The sequence below is a fragment of the Giraffa tippelskirchi genome, chromosome 1 (genome assembly GCF_054371585.1).
Source record: "Giraffa tippelskirchi isolate mGirTip1 chromosome 1, T2T-mGirTip1v1.2.pri, whole genome shotgun sequence".
Taxonomy (NCBI): domain Eukaryota; kingdom Metazoa; phylum Chordata; class Mammalia; order Artiodactyla; family Giraffidae; genus Giraffa; species Giraffa tippelskirchi.
In genome coordinates, this window is record NC_137275.1 from 66,435,204 (window position 1) to 66,454,600 (window position 19,397).

Consider the following 19,397-nt stretch of genomic DNA (forward strand, 5'->3'; position numbering starts at 1 on the left):
ACACAGAGTTTAGGAGTCAACCAAGGATTTTGGCAGAGTGTATGTGTCAGCTTTGGAGTTCTTTTCCTCTACTACTCTTTCCTTTTCAGGAATTTCATCTTCAATTTCCAGCTGCTCTGGAAGCCCCAGGCTCCATTCTCTAATTCCTTAAGCCATTAATATTGTAGTTTTCTGAGTTCCAGCTACTTTTCACAGTGCAGACTGAGCAATGCCCTCAGATAAAAAGATATATGAGCATAAAATCACACTCATTATATTTCAGTTCTTTGAACAGTGGCCATACCTTAAAATTCCACCTGCCTGCTTTGGGTTACTTTTCAGCATCTTCAAATAATTGCTTTTATATTTTATCCAAAGTTTATGACTTTGTCTATAAAAGGCTTAGTCTGATATAACTTCCAATGACATATTTTTATGGAAATGTATCTTTTAGTGAGGTGAACGGTGCTGGTGCTATTTTTTTGTCCATAGTTCATGTTAGTGGGCTTTCCTGGTGGCTCAGATGGTAAAGAATCTGCCTACAATTCAGGAGACCCAAGTTCAATCCCTGGGTTGCAAAGATCCTCTGGAGGAGGAAATAGCAACCCACTCCAGTATTCTTGCCACCGAGATAATCCCATGCACAAAGGAGCCTGGCAGGCTATAGTCCATGGGGTCACAAAGAGTCAGAGACAACTGAAGTGACTGAACTCACATGCACACGTTAATAAAGGAATACTACTTACCGCTAGATAAGACAAGATTCAGCATCAATTCTATTCATAGATATGAACACTGAGAAAATACATTCAAATAAGTAGATGATTATGGTGAATGCTTTGAAATAGCAATGTCACTCAAATTTTTGATCTTTCAAGATATATGCTAAAAGCCATATAGCACTCTATCATCAAAAATTATTTTTTATTATCTATCATCAGACAATTCATTTAGGTCCTCTTTTGTTTGAGTTATTCACTTTCTTTCACGCAAAGAGTTGGACACGACTGAGCGACTGAACTGAACTGAATTCACTTTCTTGGTTATTCAATTTCTGGCAAGTATACCAAAAAGGCTTTTAAAAGACTTATAAGTTATTAATAATTGTTCTGTAACTCTTTCAAGACACTATTTTTTTAAACTGAGTTGAGAAAATAAAAATATTAACATATCTATAGAATTTTGGCAATACAATATTACTTGTTAAAATGCTTTTATCTTATCATGAATTTTAAGTATATTTTTGCCAAAACTTTAGGACTACAGATTTGGTTCATTCAATGTATGTAAAAAAAGTCTAACTTAAAAGTTAATTGGTAAAGCCAATATTCACTATCAAATCAGTCAGCCAAAGCAAGTATTTTTTCAATTCATGATAGCTCAGTTGGTAAAGAATCTGCCTGCAATGCAGGAGACCTTGGTTCGGGAAGATCCACTGGAGAAGGGATAGGCTACCCACTCCAGTATTCTTGGGCTTCCCTTGTGGCTCAGCTGGTAAAGAATCCGCCTGCAATGTGGGAGACCTGGGTTTGATCCCTGGGTTGGGAAGATCCCCTGGAAGAGGGAAAGGCTATACCCACTCCACTCTGGTCTGGAGAATTCCATGGACTGTATAGTCCTTGGGGTTGCAAAGAGTCGGACACGATTGAATGACTTTCACAACAACAACAAATATGGTAAACCCTGGAAGAGGGCATGGCAACCCACTCCAGTATTCTTGCTGGAGAATCCCATGAACAGAGGAGCCTGGTGGGCTACAGTCCACAGGGTTGCAAAGAGTCAAACATGACTGAAGCAACTTAGCACAAGCACACAAACATGGTAAAATATATCCCTGTGTCAGCATCTCAGTTTTAAAATTCTAAGGCTTTGCTGCCTCTAGTACTTCTCACAGATATTTCTTAACTTTGTTCCCATGGAACATTTCCTTAGGAGTCCATTCTTTGATAGTAGTCAGGGTTTAGAAGATGCAAGATCTTTATTTTATTTTTTTTTAATTGGAGGCTAATTACTTTACAATATTGTGGTGGTTTTTGCCATGCATTCACATGAATCAGCCATAGGTGTTCATGTGTTCCCCATCCCGACCCTCCCTCCCACCTCCCTCCCCATCCCATTCCTCAGGGTCATCCCAGTGCACCAGCCCACCCTGTCTCATGCATCGAATCTGGACTGGCGATCTATTTCATGTATGATAATATACATGTTTCAATGCTATTCTCTCAAATCATCCCACCCTTGCCTTCTCCCACAGAGTCCAAAAGTCTGTTCTTTATATCTGTGTCTCTTTTGCTGTCTCACATATAGGGTCATTGTTACCATCTTTCTAAATTCCATATATATGCATTAATATACTGTATTGGCATTTTGAAGATGCAAGATCTTTAAATGAAACTTGGCATCACTCTTACAATCTAACTGTACAACACCCATGTGTTCAGAACATCCTAACATAGGACTAAATGCACCATGTCCAATGTCACCATCACCTTTAATGCTCCTTTAATAAGAAAAGACATGAAGCACTGTTGCTACTTCATGGGGCATTCATTAATCAAGGCTTTACCAACATCTGTATTTCAAAATCTAATTTTTGTTGTGATCCTCAGGTTTTTTTTACACCCCAGCACAAGGAACCACTGGAAGATTTGGGATAGGTATTCCAGCACCAACTGGAATTCAATTCTGCCACTAACCACAGAGTTAGCACAGATCTCACAAGTTAAAGGGTCTGTCCTCCATAAGACCATCCTTACTTCAGATGTCAGCTACCTTTCATGGGTCCTCAGGCCACCTCCATTTATAACCAACTGGTTCTATATTTGGGGGACCCATGACCTCCTTAGGTTCTGTAATTTGCTAGAACAACTCACAGAACTCAGCAACGATCTGAAGGTTTTTGCCTTAATGGAAATTACGATGAATGGAACTTACAGACAAATAGGCAGTTGCAATACAGTATCCTAAGAGCTTTGTGGAGGAAGTACAGGCTGCTGTGAGAGTATATGAGAAAGACCAATCAGGAAAGAGGGCTAAGCAAGAGAATATAGGGGTAGGGAAGAGACTTGGCTGGAGTAAAATCCCACCTGAAATTTCTGGTCATGTTTTTTAGCAATCTAGCTCTTATTTTTTGCTAGTGGTATTGGTTGGGCTCCATCAACAACCCTCCTCTCTCCCAGGTACCCCAAATGACCTTTATTTTCACCCCTAAGTAGAAAACTATCCTTACTAAGCAAACACAGACTGAATAAAGTTTCTATTCCTCCATTCCTTTAACAAATAAATTGTACCAAGTGCTATTCTAGTGCTGGGGAAAGAAAAGAGAACACACCTCTGTTCTCATGAGGCTTCCATTCTCATGGGGGAGACAAATAATAAAAAGTAGCCAATAGAATGTTAGAATGTGAGATGATGACAAATGTTATGGAAAAGAATAATGCAGGATGAAGAGTACAGAATGACAGTAGTACAAACAAGTGGGTGTTATTGCACAAAAGGTGGTTATAACGGTTTGGATGGTGATTTCCCCCCAAAGATATTTCCATGTCAAATCCTTGGAACCTGTAAATACTATGTTATTTGGAAAAAAAGTTTTTGAAGATGTAATTAAATTAAGGATTGGGAGACTGTATCATCCCAGGTGACACTACATCTAATGACAAGTGTCCTTATAAAAGAAAGGCAGAGGGAAGTTTGAGACAAAAGAGGAAAAGACACACATAGAGGCAAATGTGAAGATGAGACATAGATGTGGCCACAAGCCAAAGAATCCAAGAAATGCCAACAGTAGCAAGAATATAATACAATAGTCAAACACTCAAAGACAGAATGGACAGTGATATGATAGCTATTAGGCTATCTGAGATGAGTGCTCCAAATACATGGTTACTTCTAAATCCTGTCTATGTGACAATTCTGGAGCTTCTTCTGTGAATTTTTTGGCTTTGTCCTAATTTTTGTGGTTTTTTTTAAATTAAAAAGTTACATTACAATGATTTTAGTGCACTAGAAGGTTTTTATAGCAATGAGGGAAAAAAGAAACAAAGACTACTGGTCCTAGGTGAATGTCTTAATTAGATGAGGTTGATTTTAAGGTTATGATTCAATTGATATGCCATGTGTAACCACAGAAAACAGAACACTACTAGCCTTTGAGTAAATCTGATAATAGCTGCTTGGTTGATCATCTATATTGGCTTTGTTCAGCTAGCTGCAGTGGATTTTTACTTCATGGGGAATCTATTATAGCCTTGAAGAAACACAGATCCTCTAGATGAGCCCTTCAATCTTTGTATTCGGCTCCACTTCAATATTTATATGTATATGTTGTGATTTGAATACAGACATATGAAAGAAAAACATAATTCCCAGTTTTCTGTCATTTCCCAAATTTATCTTATTGCTAATAGTGGATCCTGCTTTAAGCAGAATCTGTTCCCAAAAACTTACATGCAGATAAAACACTTCTGAAACAAATGCTGCTTTAATGTGGTGATAATGAAAGCTACAGTTTATTGAGAGCCAGATGCTGTTCCACGTGCTTTGAGTTAATTAGCATACATACCCTCACAACAACCCATTGTGACAGGGTTCTTATTATCCCCTTTACACGTGGGGAAACTCAGGCATATACAGGTGAAAGTGATTTGTCCCAGGTCACCCAGATGTAAGTGGAAGAGTTAATGTTGGAACACCAGTGGTCTGGCTCCACCCTTTCAGTCATTCCATTCTACAAGCCTCTCTTGGCTTAGGAAACCAAAGGAAGTTTCTTTCTAAATCACGGTTCTGATCGTTGTCACTAACTTCTTTTTTTTCTTCAGGAGATCTTTTTTTTTTTTTTTCTAATGAAGTATAGTTGATTTACAATGTTGTGTTAGTTTCAGATGTACAGCAAAGTGATTCAGTTATATTGTTATTGCTATTGTTTAGTCACTCAGTTGTGTCCGACTCTGTGACCCCCTGGACCATAGCTCTCCAGGCTCCTCTGTCCATGGGATTTCCCAGTTAAGAATACTGGAGTGGGTTGTCATTTCCTCCTCCAAGGGAACTTCCCGACCCAGGGATCGAACCTGCATCTCCTGCATTGGCAGGCAGATTTTCTATCACTAAGCCACCAGGGAAACCCTATTCAGTATACTATATATATATATATATATATATATTCTTTTTCAGATTCTTTTTCATTATAGGTTATTATAAGATATTGAATATCATTCCCTGTGCTATACAGTAGGTCCTGTTGATAATCTATTTTAAATGTAGTAGTGTGTATATGTTAACCCCAAACTCCTAATTTATCCCTCCCCTCCCTTCCCTCTTTGGCAACCATAAGTTTGTTTTCTGTATCTGTGAGTCTATTTCTGTTTTTTAGATAAGTTCATTTTCATCATTTTGTTTAGATACCACATATAAGTGATATCATATGATATTTGTCCTCTCTGACTTACTTCACTTAAGATAATAAATTCTAGGTCCATTCATGTTGCTGGAAATGGCATTATTTCATTCTTTTTTGTTGCTGAATACTCCATTATATATGTATATATATATATCTCACATCTCCTTTATCCATTCATCTGTTAACAGTCACTAACTTCTAATGCCATCTTCACTGCTCACTTAAAAACAAAAACAGAAGCAAACCTAAAAATTTACCATGGCATGTAATTCCTCCCCAGCTGGGTTCTAACCCTTCACATCAATCCCAGCTGCAGCCATCCTGAGTGATTTCCTATTTCTAGGACCAGTTATTTCATGTCTCTGTGTCTTTAATCTTCAGTTTAGTTGCTCAGTTGTGTCCGACTCTTTGTGACCCCATAGACTGTATGCAGCACACCGGGCTTTCCTGTTCCTGTCTTTAATCTTGCTGACAGGATATCTCTACCCTCTTCTCCACGTGGCCATCATCTACCTCACCTCTAAAACCCCACTTCCCTAAGCAGAGATCATCATGTCTCTATCCTACACTCTCCCTAAATCCTTGCTCTGACTTCCTCCAGTGGCACCTCTCCCACTAAAATTTCATCATTTCTCTATTCAAAGGTGCTGTGAAAGTGCAAGTCCCCTGCAGTAAAGGAAGTGATGTTCTCTCTGTATTTGTCTCTCACTTCCTCCAGTTCCTAGGGGAGTGACTAGAACATAATGTGTGCTTGACAAAGGTTTTATAAATTCATAAACAAATGAACAAATCAGTAAAATTATATTTAAAGGAGTCTGTAAATAAATTCTGTAATGAAAGCCATTAATCCTCAACTTTCCTTTGATAATATTGATATTTGCTTCCCAAATATCACCAAGAAAGCCTGTGTTGAGAGGTCCCCAAGAGCACCCCAGGTTTGATGATTCAGTGGGAGGACTCCCAGGACTCAGTATATGGTCATATTTATATCTATGACTTATAATAGTGAAAGGACACAAAGAAGAATTAGCAAAGGGAAAAGGCACCTGAGATGAAGTTGAGAGGCAAGCAGGCACTCATTTCCAAGAGCCATCTCCCAGTGGAGGCACACAGGACACTCTTACCTCCCCAGACTACAAGTTATGACAACAAGTGTGAAATGCTGTCTACCAGCTCAGAGACTCAGTGTCGGAGGTTTTTATTGGGGCTGGTCATGCAGGCATCCTCTGCCTAGCATCAACCAAAATTCCAGATCCCTAGAAACAATTCATGTGTTCAGTGTAAACCATAATGTTTGCATAAACATTTCAGGCACAGTAAGTCACTCTTATCAGGAATGGTGGGAACCCAAGTTGTCAGTGAGAATCTCAGATGTCAGTCAAGGGCCATGCAACAATCACACTTGCCAAATGAGAAGAAGAGCTCTCAAAGAGCTCTCAAAGACCTCAGCAAGAAAAGAGGAAAAGGGCTGGCTAGCCCCATGCTCCAGAATGAGATAAAGGACAGAAGCCAGTTCCTCGGAGGCCATCTCAGGAGAGAGTTAAGCAAAGAGTTGCCAGATTTTCTTTTCCAAAATCCTGGTTGGGAATGGCGATGGATTCATGGCATACAAAACTGTGATAGTGGTTACAAATATAGGTACTTGATGAAAATACACTGGTACTTCCAGTTTGTGCAGTTTAATATCATTTTTATGAAATATTTAAATTTTTTATAACTGTATAAAGTATATAATTCAATTTTTTGTTTTATTTTTATTTCAATAGACAGAAAGCAAAACTAGCCAAGTGCCAATCTAATTGCAGACACTAGATAAATCCAGGGACAAGACAGACTTCAGAAACTGTGGTTTTAACAAGTTTTATATACCTTGTAATTTCCCTGGTATTCTTACTTGTGTGGTTGCCTGTCCACGGTACTTACTGAAAAATCAATGAAAGCAGAGAGAGGACTGTTAGCTTGTCAGCAAGAAAATCAGGAGCTGAGAAACTGGGTACCACGCTGCCGCTGGGTCTGGGTGAGGGAAGACAAGCAGATGGTGACGTTGTTGAAAGAAAAGGAAAATTGGTCCAATCCTTAAGCCCCTAGGGAAGAGGAAGAAATAGGGCGAGCAAGTGCGGGCCTGCAAAGAGATCTGGGGCTCAACCTTTGAAACCTGTATTAGTTTCCTAGAACTGCCCTAACCATCACAAACTGGGTGCCGTGAAACAACAGAATTTATTCTCTCACGGTTCAGGAGGCAAGAAGTTTGAAATCAAGATGTTGGCAGAGCCATGCTCTCTCCAGAGGCTCTTGGGGAAAATCATCCTTGTTTCTTCCAGCTTCTGGTAGCTCCTGGAAACCCGGGCCTTGTGGACACATCACTCGAATCTCTGCTCCAATGTCACGTAGCCTGCTCCTCTCTATGTATCTCTGCTTGTTCGCTCTTCTTTTTATAAGGACACCCAGTCATTAGATTTAGGGAGTACCTTAATCCAGTATGACGTGATCTTAAGTAATTACATCTGCAGTGACCCTATCTCCAAATAAGGTCACATTTTGAGGTTTTGAATGGACATAGGATTTTTTCTTTTTCTAAAAAGGGGACACTATTCAACCCACACTAAAACCTCATCACAGTAACTTGCACTTGTCATTGTCAGATGAGAGGTCCCCCACCAAAACCTCAGTGTGCCTATTAGCATAGCTTTCCTGGAATCTGTGACTATCAAAAAAGGAAGCCACTGAGAAAACCTAAGAAGAGGTCACAAAAAAGATAAGGAAAATTGATTCCTATGTGTGACCAAACTTAATGCTATTCCATGGATGAAGAGACTGTGATTTCAAAGCTCACAATGAAAGCTCTTGTTGAAGGAAATCTGCTTATGAAACACCATATGGTGAATGTGGTTCCATTAACTCTCTGGGACAACTTTAATGCACTCTGATCTTCCTCACAGGGTCCCCTCATCACAGGGTGTGTGACAGGCCCACCTGCAAGGATCCAGGTACATTCAGAGGACAGGACACACAAGCTTGTAAACATACCCAGACCTGTCTGAGCCACCCACAAAGACGCTACAGCTATGCTAAAATAACCTCTGGCCACTCCCTTCTAAAGACTGCTTCTCTGAGGGAAACCTTTATTTACTTAAGGAAGCTCTGGCAATTGGAAATTGTTATTCTTGGCTTTGAGGAAACACTGGAGAGTGGCTGCTCAGTCAATTCTGCTTCCAGAATTAGACTTTTGGACACTGACATAGGTTAAAAAACAAGCGAACAAACAAACTTACATGCTGATATTATTTTTAACTTCTATCACTGAGCTGGTACTGTTGGTAAATGAATGAGATGCAAAAGAACCTCAAAAATACAGTTGCAATCATTCCTGGTCCAGAAGACATTTTCAAATGGCATATTAAGCTATTAAGTAACTGCCACAGACTGTGTTCCCCCAAAATTCATCAATCAAATCTAATCCCCAATATAATGGTATTTTGGAGGCGATTAGGTCATGAGAGTTGAACTCCCATGAATGGATTTAGTACCCTGACCCCAAAGAGCATTCTTGTCCACTTCTACCAAGCAAGGACACAGTGAAAAGATGGGCACCTATTAATCAGGAAGCAGACCTTCACCAGAAACCAAATCTGCTGGCACCACAGTCTTGGACTTCCCAGCATCCAGTCAAGTTCTACTGTTTATAAGCCACCAGTATATGGTATTTATTTTATAGCAGTCCAAATAGACTAAGAGACTCATTGTCAACATGGTGTATGGCATGGCAGGGGCAGTGGTTTAAGTCACTCAGTTGTGTCCAACTCTTTGCGACCCCATGGACTGTAGCCACCAGGCTCCTGTGTCCATTGGATTTCCCAGCAAAAATACTGCAGTGGGTTGCCATTTCCTTCTCCAGGGGATCTTTCAGACCCAGGGATAGAACCCGGGTCTCCCAGATTACAGGCAGTCTCCTGCATTGCAGGAAGATTCTTTACCTACTGAGCCACCTGGGAAGCTGTATGGCATGGAACTTTCCTAATGATTTAATCTATCCATCCTTTTATTCATCCACTCCTCACTCTATTGATCCTACTTCTACTCAAACTGGTTTAAAAGAAATTCATTATAGTGCTTTGGAGGAAGGCCAACAAGAGGGCACGTTTGGGAGCTAGTTCACTCAGGGGCTCATCATTGTCACCAGAGACCCAGGTTCTTTCCATCCTTTAGCTCATTCATGCTTAGCTTGTTGGCTTCACTTTCAGGCTGCCACTCTCATGGGTGAACGATGATTGCAGCTGTTGTCAGCAGCTTCATACCAGACATAGCCACAGAAAGGCAAGCAACACAATACCTTTCTCTCCAGGTCTTCTATCCCTTCTGTAGAGCAGCCAGAGTGATCTTCCCAACCTGCATTTCCAATTATGTTCCTCCTCTGCTTAACGATTCAGTAGCCTCCCATGCTACTTAAAATATAAACCAAAATGTGATCTGGGGTTATAATGCTGTCCAGCTGAATTTGAAGGAAACTTGATCAGGAACTAGCTCCTTCCCTTGCCCCTCAGCAGCAAGGGTCACCAAGTCCCTGCCATTCTGCTGACTCAGCTATGCCCGTCTCTTTTGCTCTTCTCTTGCTATCAGCCACTAACAACTTCCCATCTTTTCATCCCTTCCTGACCTTGTGGCAGCTGTTTGTGAGTAACATGCGCTCCTTATGCCTTCTCTTTGCATGTTTTCAGAGTCTCTTCTTGAACCTAGCTGATTCTTCATATTTTCTAGATCTAATTTCTAACCAAGGTACCCTGGCTGGCTTCTTTTCTTACTATCCTTCCTGTTTGGATAGAGCTTTCCAATTGGTCTAATTGGTTTGTGATGGAGAAGATGAGGAGGCAGACAGATCACATGGAAAAGAACATTTCAGAGGCTGTGATGGAGGCCTTCTTTCCCCACAGTGACCGAAAGGCAGGTACCCAAACTGATCCATCCAATACAGCAAAAAAAGGATGACCAAAGTTTTTGGATAATAGTCCACAGTGTTATCTCCTGGCAAGGTATAGTGGTATTTTAAAGAGGCTCTGTCTCCCTCATTTCCGGCATACGGTGGCTCTAGACTTTCTTTTTCAGGTTGAGGCTGGGAGTAAAACATACTGGGGACAGTACGAAAAAAAATGGAAAAAAAACTGTCAAATGGAAAAAAGTAAAATAACCCTAAGATTATAACATTATTTGACTTGGACAATAACAAGTGAATTTAAATGAAGCTAGGTCTCAAAGTGATTTCTATGAAAACAGACAACTAAGTTTTATTTTTCTTCCTTTTTTTTTTTTATAAAGATTTTAATCTAATCTGGTCAAGTAGAAGAAAATAACTCAATGTTCTGAAAATAAATTTCCCAGAGGAAGCCATTAAGGCAGCCCTTTTGTTTCCTGTCATACTAGGAATCAGTTACAAGGACAAACTCTATTTGTTTGGGTACATTAATTTTGCTCAATGGCCTTTCTATAAAATGAGCATCAAATTGATGGGACTGGACCTCAACAAAGAAGAAGTTCCAATTTTCTCTGGATGGATTGTTCTGGACATGCAGTGGAAAATTATTATTAATAGCAATTCATGTTTACTATCCAGTGAACACAAAACAAAGACGGAGTTAGAAATGCAGCTGTATCCAACTAAGCACTCGGCAACACAGGACACATTATGGGGAGTGATGACCCCAATCTTCGGCTCCTGCGTGGCTAGGCTATTTGGACCACATGTGGTATGTTGGACCATAGCACCTGAATGTGCTTTGGTTTAAGAACTTCAGGGAACTAAAACAGGTCTTCAACATGATCTTGGTCATTTGAGTTGTGCTTATACCTTGGATGCAGCCACGTGTTTATTTCAGTCATTTAGCTGGACACATGGAGATGGGCTGAACACACGTTTCCTTCCCTCATGGAGTTGATATTCTACCTGGTAAAACCTGGTTCTTAAGGTCTTCCTGATTTGAACTGCATCTTCAAAGGTCAAACCGAAGCAGAGGCGTATGGTGGCTCTAGAGTTTCCTTTTCAGGTTAAGTAGGTGGGGATAAAGCATGCTGAATGAGGGAGTGGAGAAGGAAAAGCAAAGAAGTAAAACAACTTCATCTTCTTGGAGCTTAATCAGAATCCAGCTAGATCCTGTGATCAGTGGGGTATGGAGAGTTGCTATAATGTTTATTTCTCATACATGTATATGGCTTTGTCATTTGCATTCTGTGTGCTGTGCTCATTCCCAAGTTCATTTCTCTTTGTCTCCTGTGGAAATAAATGAAGACTAACCAAATGAGAATAGGCAAGATGTTTTTATTTAGAGTTTGCTATAGCAAAGGAATAACCCACCATTACTTGCCTTTTGGCAGAGACTGAAAGGCAGGCAAAGGAGTGGGAAAGTTTTATAGTAAGACAAAGAGAAAGCTTCAGGTATGGACTGATTGGAGTCTGTTGGGCTTGGAGAAGCCTGGAGGTAGGCTAACTAGAAATAGTACATCCTATATGGTGTAAGGGTGTATATTGGTAAAGGTGTATATCGGGCTGTGTCTGATTGGTCCCAAGTTCAAAGTGAGGACAAATAGTAGGGAAGTTCAGTTAATAATCAAGTCCTGGCCTGATTTGGGGCCAACTGCTATGGAGATTATTATGTAGCTTCCTAGGCCAGTTGATAGAGTTAGTGGTCTGATTTACAGATAGGAGACTGGCTTTCCAGTCTGGTTACTATGAATAATATCAATAGATTGGTTTCCCAGGCTGGTTTCTACAGTTTGTGGGTCAGAGCTCTGTTTTTATATATGGTCTGACAATTCTCTGTTTGTATATTCAACCTCTCACTTATTATTTTCCCTAGGTCACTTAATCTATTTTTAGTTTTAAACCCTTTATCTTACACATACCTATTAATATCCATCAATTCAGCAACTTTTATGGTACATTTTCAACAAACTTTTAATTATGAAAATAATGCATGTTCACTGAATGAAAAGTTTTAATGTAGAAATAAACAAAAGGAAGAAGAATTTTATAAATTACCACCAACCATTGACAATTTGTGGTATGTTCTTTCTATGCATATTCAGTCATCAATATAGTCCCATAGCACTTTGCAACTCTCTTGTAAATGGTAGCTGGTGTGTGTTTCTCCCAGTGAAGATTTGCAGAGATGGGGAGTATTTCATCATCTTAGCCAAAAGGCCGAGAAGCGATGGGGAGTATTTCTTATTCAACTCTTACTCTCCAAGACTTGAATATGGTTAGCATGTTCAAATAAGTATGCTTTATTGACTATGCCAAAGCCTTTGACTGTGTGGATCACAATAAACTGTGGAAAATTCTGAAAGAGATGGGAATACCAGACCATCTGACCTGTCTCTTGAGAAACCTGTATGCAGGTCAGGAAGCAACAGTTAGAACTGGACATGGAACAACAGACTGGTTCCAAATAGGAAAAGGAGTACGTGAAGGTGGTATATTGTCACCCTGCTTATTTAACTTCTATGCAGAATACATCATGAGAAACGCTGGGCTGGAAGAAACACAAGCTGGAATCAAGATTGCCGGGAGAAATATCAATAACCTCAGATATGCAGATGACACCACCCTTATGGCAGAAAGTGAAGAACTAAACAGCTTCTTGATGAAGGTGAAAGAGGAGAGTGAAAAAGTTGGCTTAAAGCTCAACGTTCAGAAAACTAAGATCATGGCATCTGGTCCCATCACTTCATGGGAAATAGATGGGGAAACAGGGGAAACAGTGTCAGACTTTATTTTTTTGGGCTCCAAAATCACTGCTGATGGTGATTGCAGCCATGAAATTAAAAGACGCTTACTCCTTGGAAGGAAGGTTATGGCCAACCTAGACAGCATATTTAAAAGCAGAGACATTACTTTGCCAATAAAAGTCTGTCTAGTCAAGGCTATGGTTTTTCCAGTGGTCATGTATGGATGTGAGAGTTGGACGGTGAAGAAAGCTGAGCGCCGCAGAATTGATGCTTTTGAACTGTGGTGTTGGAGAAGACTCTTGAGAGTCCCTTGGGCTGCAAGGAGATTCAATCAATCCATCCTAAAAGAGGTCAATCCTGGGTGTTCATTGGAAGGACTGATGTTGAAGCTGAAACTCCAATACTTTGGCCACCTCATGTGAAGAGTTGACTCATTGGAAAAGACCCTAATGCTGGGTAGGATTGGGGGCAGGAGGAGAAGGGGACGACAGAGGATGAGATGGTTGGATGGCATCACCGACTCGATGGACATGGGTTTGGGTAGACTCCGGGAGTTGGTGATGGACAGAGAGGCCTGGTGTGCCTCAATTCATGGGGTCGCAAAGAGTAGGACACGACTGAGCAACTGAACTGAACTGAATATTTTTTATTGAGCCACATGAAGCTGTCTTTCTCTGAAGTCAAAAATGATCAAATAACGGTAATTTCATGTTGTTAAATGTAGTGGATGGATCAATGAGTGGATTGATGACTGGATGAATGAATGGACAGATAGATGATGGATGGAGGAATGATAATGGATGGATCAACTGTAAAGCCTTTTACCATTGTCAGCTCTATTATATATAACCAATGATTTGAGCATCAAAATTCCAGATCAATGTGTTGTGACCTCTTAAAGATGATGGGGAAGATTCTGACTTTTGCTTTTAACTTGGTTATTTCTTCCATTTATTTATGATGGTTATTTAGCCAATTACCAAATGGTAGTGTCAATCCTTTTCATCCATATATGCATCCAACTTTTTTATTAGACTGCAATCTCCCTGTCATGAGTAGATGGATCATTTTCATTTTTCAATTATTTGAGCTTCAGTTTAGGACTTTGGTTAATGATTTTGCAAGACATTGATTAGAGAGCTCTTTGTCTTTCCTGATTAAAAGCATATATGATGTCTTCTCTCCAGCTCTCTTTTATTTGTGCCTAGTAATTGTGGATCTAAATATATGACTATGGTGATCTGTCACACACTACATTACATGAATTTTTCAGGAAGCAAAATCTTTTTTATTTTTTTAAAAAAATCATTTCAGAAGGTTGTCATTAATCAGACTAAGGATTCTGGAAGTAAGTCTTAAGTAAAATGAATTGTTTTCAATGAAACACTACAATAGCAAATCACTGCTGCCAACTCCTATTCAATATTCATCCTATTATAATATCTTTGTTTAATATCTAGAGAAGAGTTGCTACATAAATTATCTTTAAGGGCTTATCCTTGGGGCTTGGTCTCTAAATGCTATAAAAGTTGGTAGTTTAGTATCATGGGTAAAAATAGAAGGTTGGCTGTTCTGATTTCTCTTTCCTTTCAGTTCTGTCTGGCATAATTCTCTTACTTCAGGCATGTTACCTTCTCTCTTCAAGTCTTGGTTACCTCCTTTGTAAAATGGTTCTATCCGTACATCTGAATGTTTATGGCCTTCCCTTCATACATATGTTAAATCTTAACCACCAAGATGACAGAATTAGGAGGTGGGGCCTTTGGAAGGTGATTAGGTCATGAGGGTAGAGCCCTCACAGATGGGAACAGTGGCCTTACAAGTGATACCCCTAAGAGCCCCCTCACCTTGTCTGCCATGTGAGGTTACATCGAGAAGACTGCCATCTACGAACCACAAAGGGAGACTTCACCAGTCTCTGAATATACTGGTGCCTTAATCTTAGACTTCCCAGCCTCCAGAACTCTGAGAAATAAATGCTTGTTGTTTATAAGCCAGCCAGTCTATAGCATTTTGTTATAGCAGCCTGAAAGGACTAAGACAAATGGGGGTAATGTTATCTTGGAGGATATAGTCATTCATTCTTTCATTCAATACACACTTACTCATGTGTCCAGGCCCTGCTCTCAGCAGTGCTATTGGTGTCACAATTTCATGTAAAATATGTTCACATAACACAGGTGACCCTTTGAATTTGTGGGCTTTGAATACTTAGATTCAACCAACTGTGGATTGAAAATGCTTGGGGGGAAAAGCCAGGAAGTTCCTCTAAACATTTGAATTTGCTGCTCAAAGGCAACTATTTATATAGCATTTACATTATATTAGGTATTATAAGTAATCTAGAGATGATCTAAAGTATTTGGGAGGATGTGCTTAGGTTAAAAACAAATACTGCATCATTTTATAAAAAGGACTCAAGCATTCTTGGATTTTGGTATCTATGTGAGTTTTGGAACCAATCTCCCATGGATACCAAGAGTCAGCTGTATTTTACTTTGCTTTCCAGGTCCTGGGGATGCAGTGGGAAAGGAGGAACACAAAGCTTCTTTGAATCTTTTGTTCTAGTATCATGTCATTGGCTGGTTTCCCTGGTGGTTCAGTGGTAGAGAATCGGCCTGCCAATGCAGGAAACGCAGGTTTGATCGCTGGATCTGGAAGATCAGCTGGAAAAGGAAATGACAACCCACTCCAATATTCTTGCCTGGGAAATCCCATGGACAGAGGAGCCTGGAAGGCACAGTACATGGGGTCACAAAGAGTCTGATATGACTTAGCAACTAAACAGACTAAACAACAACAAATTTCACTGGCAACTCAAAGATAGGAGCCAATTCTTGAAACCAGCATGTTGTAGTTGGGAAAGGTACTTGGGTTCAACTCTGCTGTTAATTGATCCTGGGAAATTTCTGAACTCTCTCAATTCCCTCCTAGGTAAAATGTAAACAATGGTTTTTGCCTCACTTACTTCCCAGAACAGTCTCAGACAGTGACACCAGTTAGTACTTTACATATATTATCATAATTCAATGAGATTATCAAATAAGATTATTTCCATGATGACCTTTATAAATTGTAAAGACAGAAGTAGTAATTAAAATTCTAACTTAAAAAAATCAAAAACCTCAGGTTGATTTGAAGAAAGCAAATTTTTTCTAGTGTTTTGGTGAGAGAGTTAATCATTCCCAGAGGGGTTTTAGAACTCTTTCCAGCACTTGTGTGTTGTGTGTTAGTTGCTCATCTGTGTCTGACTCTTTGTGACCCTATGGACTGGAGCCTGCAAGGCTCCTCTGTCCATGAAATTCTCCAGGAAAGAATACTAGAGTGGGTAGCCATTCCCTTCTCCAGGGGAAACTTCCGGACCCAGGGATCAAATCCAGGTTTCCTGCATAGCAGGCAGATTCTTTACTACCTGAAACATCAAGGAAGCCATTCTATCACTTGCATGGAGAATTTATCTACAGTATCTCCCAAAGGCATCACTCTTCTCTCTGCTTATTAGCATTAACTGGGAAATAATCTAAAAGTACCCACACCTGGGCCTCACCCGAAACAGATTTCTTATCTCTGGGGGTGGGGCATTAAAAAATTCTCTCAGGTGATTCTAATGTGCCTCCTGGGCTGAGAACAACAGCCCCAAGAAATTCTTTTCTAATTTAACACCTGCGGTTTTGCCAGAGAAACTCTAAAGCATTATAATTGTTGTGAGTGGGCAGTGGTGGTTTGCCCAGCCTCCCGCCCACCTCTGGAAGGTGGCAGCTGCACAGACTTGAGTGCTTGGGCAGCTGGTTAGTGGATCTGCCCTCTGACTTTACAAATGGCATCTATAGCATTTAATATGTTTTACAGTAGTAATGAAAGCACTTCTATAATTGAATTGCTTCACAGATTACAGAGTGCTTTCAAATGCATCATCTCATTGAAATGTTTATCTTTTTTTCCAGTGTAAAGGAACATATGCCCATCATAGGAATCTTAAAAGAGTACAGAAAGGTGAAAGAAGACTTTAACAAAATCTCCCAAATCCCATTATCCAAAGACAACCCATTGTTAATATTTTACAAATTCCCTTCTGATTGTTTTTAATGAATTGAAATCTCGTCATAAAATGTATCTTCATCATAAAAATAAAATACAAGGTCCGTAAAGCAAAAAATGAAAGTTGCTGTCCTCTTCCTAACCCCTCACCCACCCCAACTCCTACCACCACCTTGCCAAATCATATTCTTTAGAGGCAGACGTTGTTAGTGTTCTTTACATGCAAACACTCTCAGGCTTTTTCCTCTATAGACATAAGTTTAAATTTTTTTGTTTTTCATGGCTGTATTCTTAAAGTAAATGCAATTTCTATTCCGTTTTACCCCATTAAACATTATATCATAAGCTTTCTTGAGCATAATTTTTAATGGCTGCATAACTTTTTATTGAATATATACATTATAATTTGCTTAATTATATACTGTTGAATAATTAGGTTGTTTCCAGTTTTTGTTTTTTTTTTACTATTATAAATTCTACAATGACTATCTTTGTACATAAAGCCTTTTCTGTTCTACTTAGGCAATTTCTATAGGAAAATCCACACTCTGGAAGAGTATTCCTGGGTCACAGTGATAATTTTTTACATGACTTTGGGAAGTTAGCTATGCAAGTGCCTGCCTATTTTACAGTAACACAGAGAAAGAATCATGAGCTTTGGAATCCGATAAATTTGTATTCAAATCTCAGCTTTGATACTGATTAGCTGTGTGACCTTGGAAAATAACTTAATCTCTCTGAGTCTCATATCGGCAAGATAGCACTGCCCACTTGATAGTGTGATTATGAAGGTTATTTTGTAAGGCACTTAAGGTAATACCTTCCCAAAATGAAGAGAGTAAAAAATGTTCCATGTATATCCTTTAAAAGAAAAAACTTTTCTGCTCTTTAAAAAAATTGAAGTATAACATATATATAGTAAGGTACACACATTTCAAGTGTACAGATTAATTTTTTATGTGTATAAACCAATATGACCATAATTCAGATGAAGGTGTAGAACATTTCTTTCACCTCAAGAGATTCTCTCATGTCCCTACTCCTCAATATTTATCTCCCCTTCCCAGAGGTAACCACTGATTTCTATCACCATGGATTAGTTGTTTCTGTTCTTGAGCTTTATTTAATGAAAGCAAATAGTATGTACTTGTGTGTATATTGTTTTCCTCAATATTATGTCTGTGAGATTCATCTATGCTATTGTGAATATTAATAGTTTGTTCTTTTATGTTGTTGTATAGCATCCCAAAGCATGAACACTATAACATTTATTTGTCTGTTCTGTTGATGAACATTTGAGTTGTTTCCAGTTTGGTGTTACAAGGAACACTTTTTCATGTGTCTATTGTAGACACATGGCACTTTTGTATATATACCTAGCAGTGGAGAGGCTTCTGTGATAGCTCAGTTGGTAAAGAATCCACCTGCAATGCAGGAGACCCCGGTTTGATTCCTGGGTTGGGAAGATACTCTGGAGAAGGGAAACAGTGGTGGCTTAGACGGTAAAGGGGCTGCTGTAATGTGGGAGACACAACTGAGCAACTCCACTTTCTAGCAGTGGAATCACTAGGTCAGAGGGTAGATGACGACTAAGTTTTGATGCTGCATGCTTAATTGCTCAGTTGTGTCTGACTCTTTGAGACCCTTTGTATTGTAGCCCGCCAGACTCCTCTGTCCATGGGATTTTCCAGGCAAGAATAGTGGAGTGGGTTGCCATTTCCTCCTCCAGGGGATCTTCCCAACCCAGGGATCAAACGTGTGTCTCCTGCAACTCCTGCAGTGGAGGCGGATTCTTCACCCCCTGAGTCATAGGGGAAGCCATAGCTTTGGTAGATATTTCTTTTAACTTTTATGGACAAATTTTGAATAGTTAAAACATTCATTTATTCATTCAATAGATGTTTGTTAAATGCCTAATAGGGCTGTGCGGTGCTGGAGCAGCTGAGAGGAGATATACCCCACGTTCAAGGTCAGGAGCAGCAGCTGCGCTTTGCTGGAGCAGCCATGAAGAGATACCCCACATCCAAGGTAAGAGAAACCCCACTAAAACAGTAGGTGCTGAAAGAGGGCATCAGAGGGTAGATAGACTGAAACCACAACCACAGAAAACTAGCCAATCTAATTACATGGACCACAGCTTTGTCTAACTAAGTGAAACTAAGCCATGCAGTATAGGGCCACCCAAGACGGTCAGGTCATGGAGGCGAGTTCTGACAAAATGTGGTCCACTGGAGAAGGGAATGGCAAACCACTTCAGTATTCTTGC

General features: G+C 39.7%; 1 protein-coding gene across 8 annotated transcripts in view; it reads right to left on the reverse strand.

The window, feature by feature from the left end:
* Positions 1 to 19,397, reverse strand: part of PI4K2B (phosphatidylinositol 4-kinase type 2 beta) — an 88,790-nt gene that overhangs the window by 32,271 nt on the left and 37,122 nt on the right. Inside the window, exon 3 of one of the 8 annotated variants that reach the window (XM_081542019.1) lies at positions 7,301 to 7,390. The exons of the other annotated variants lie outside the window; for them this stretch is intronic. The gene's annotated coding sequence lies outside the window, so the exon portion shown is untranslated. The remainder of the gene's footprint in view (positions 1 to 7,300; positions 7,391 to 19,397) is intronic. 8 annotated transcript variants of the gene reach the window in all.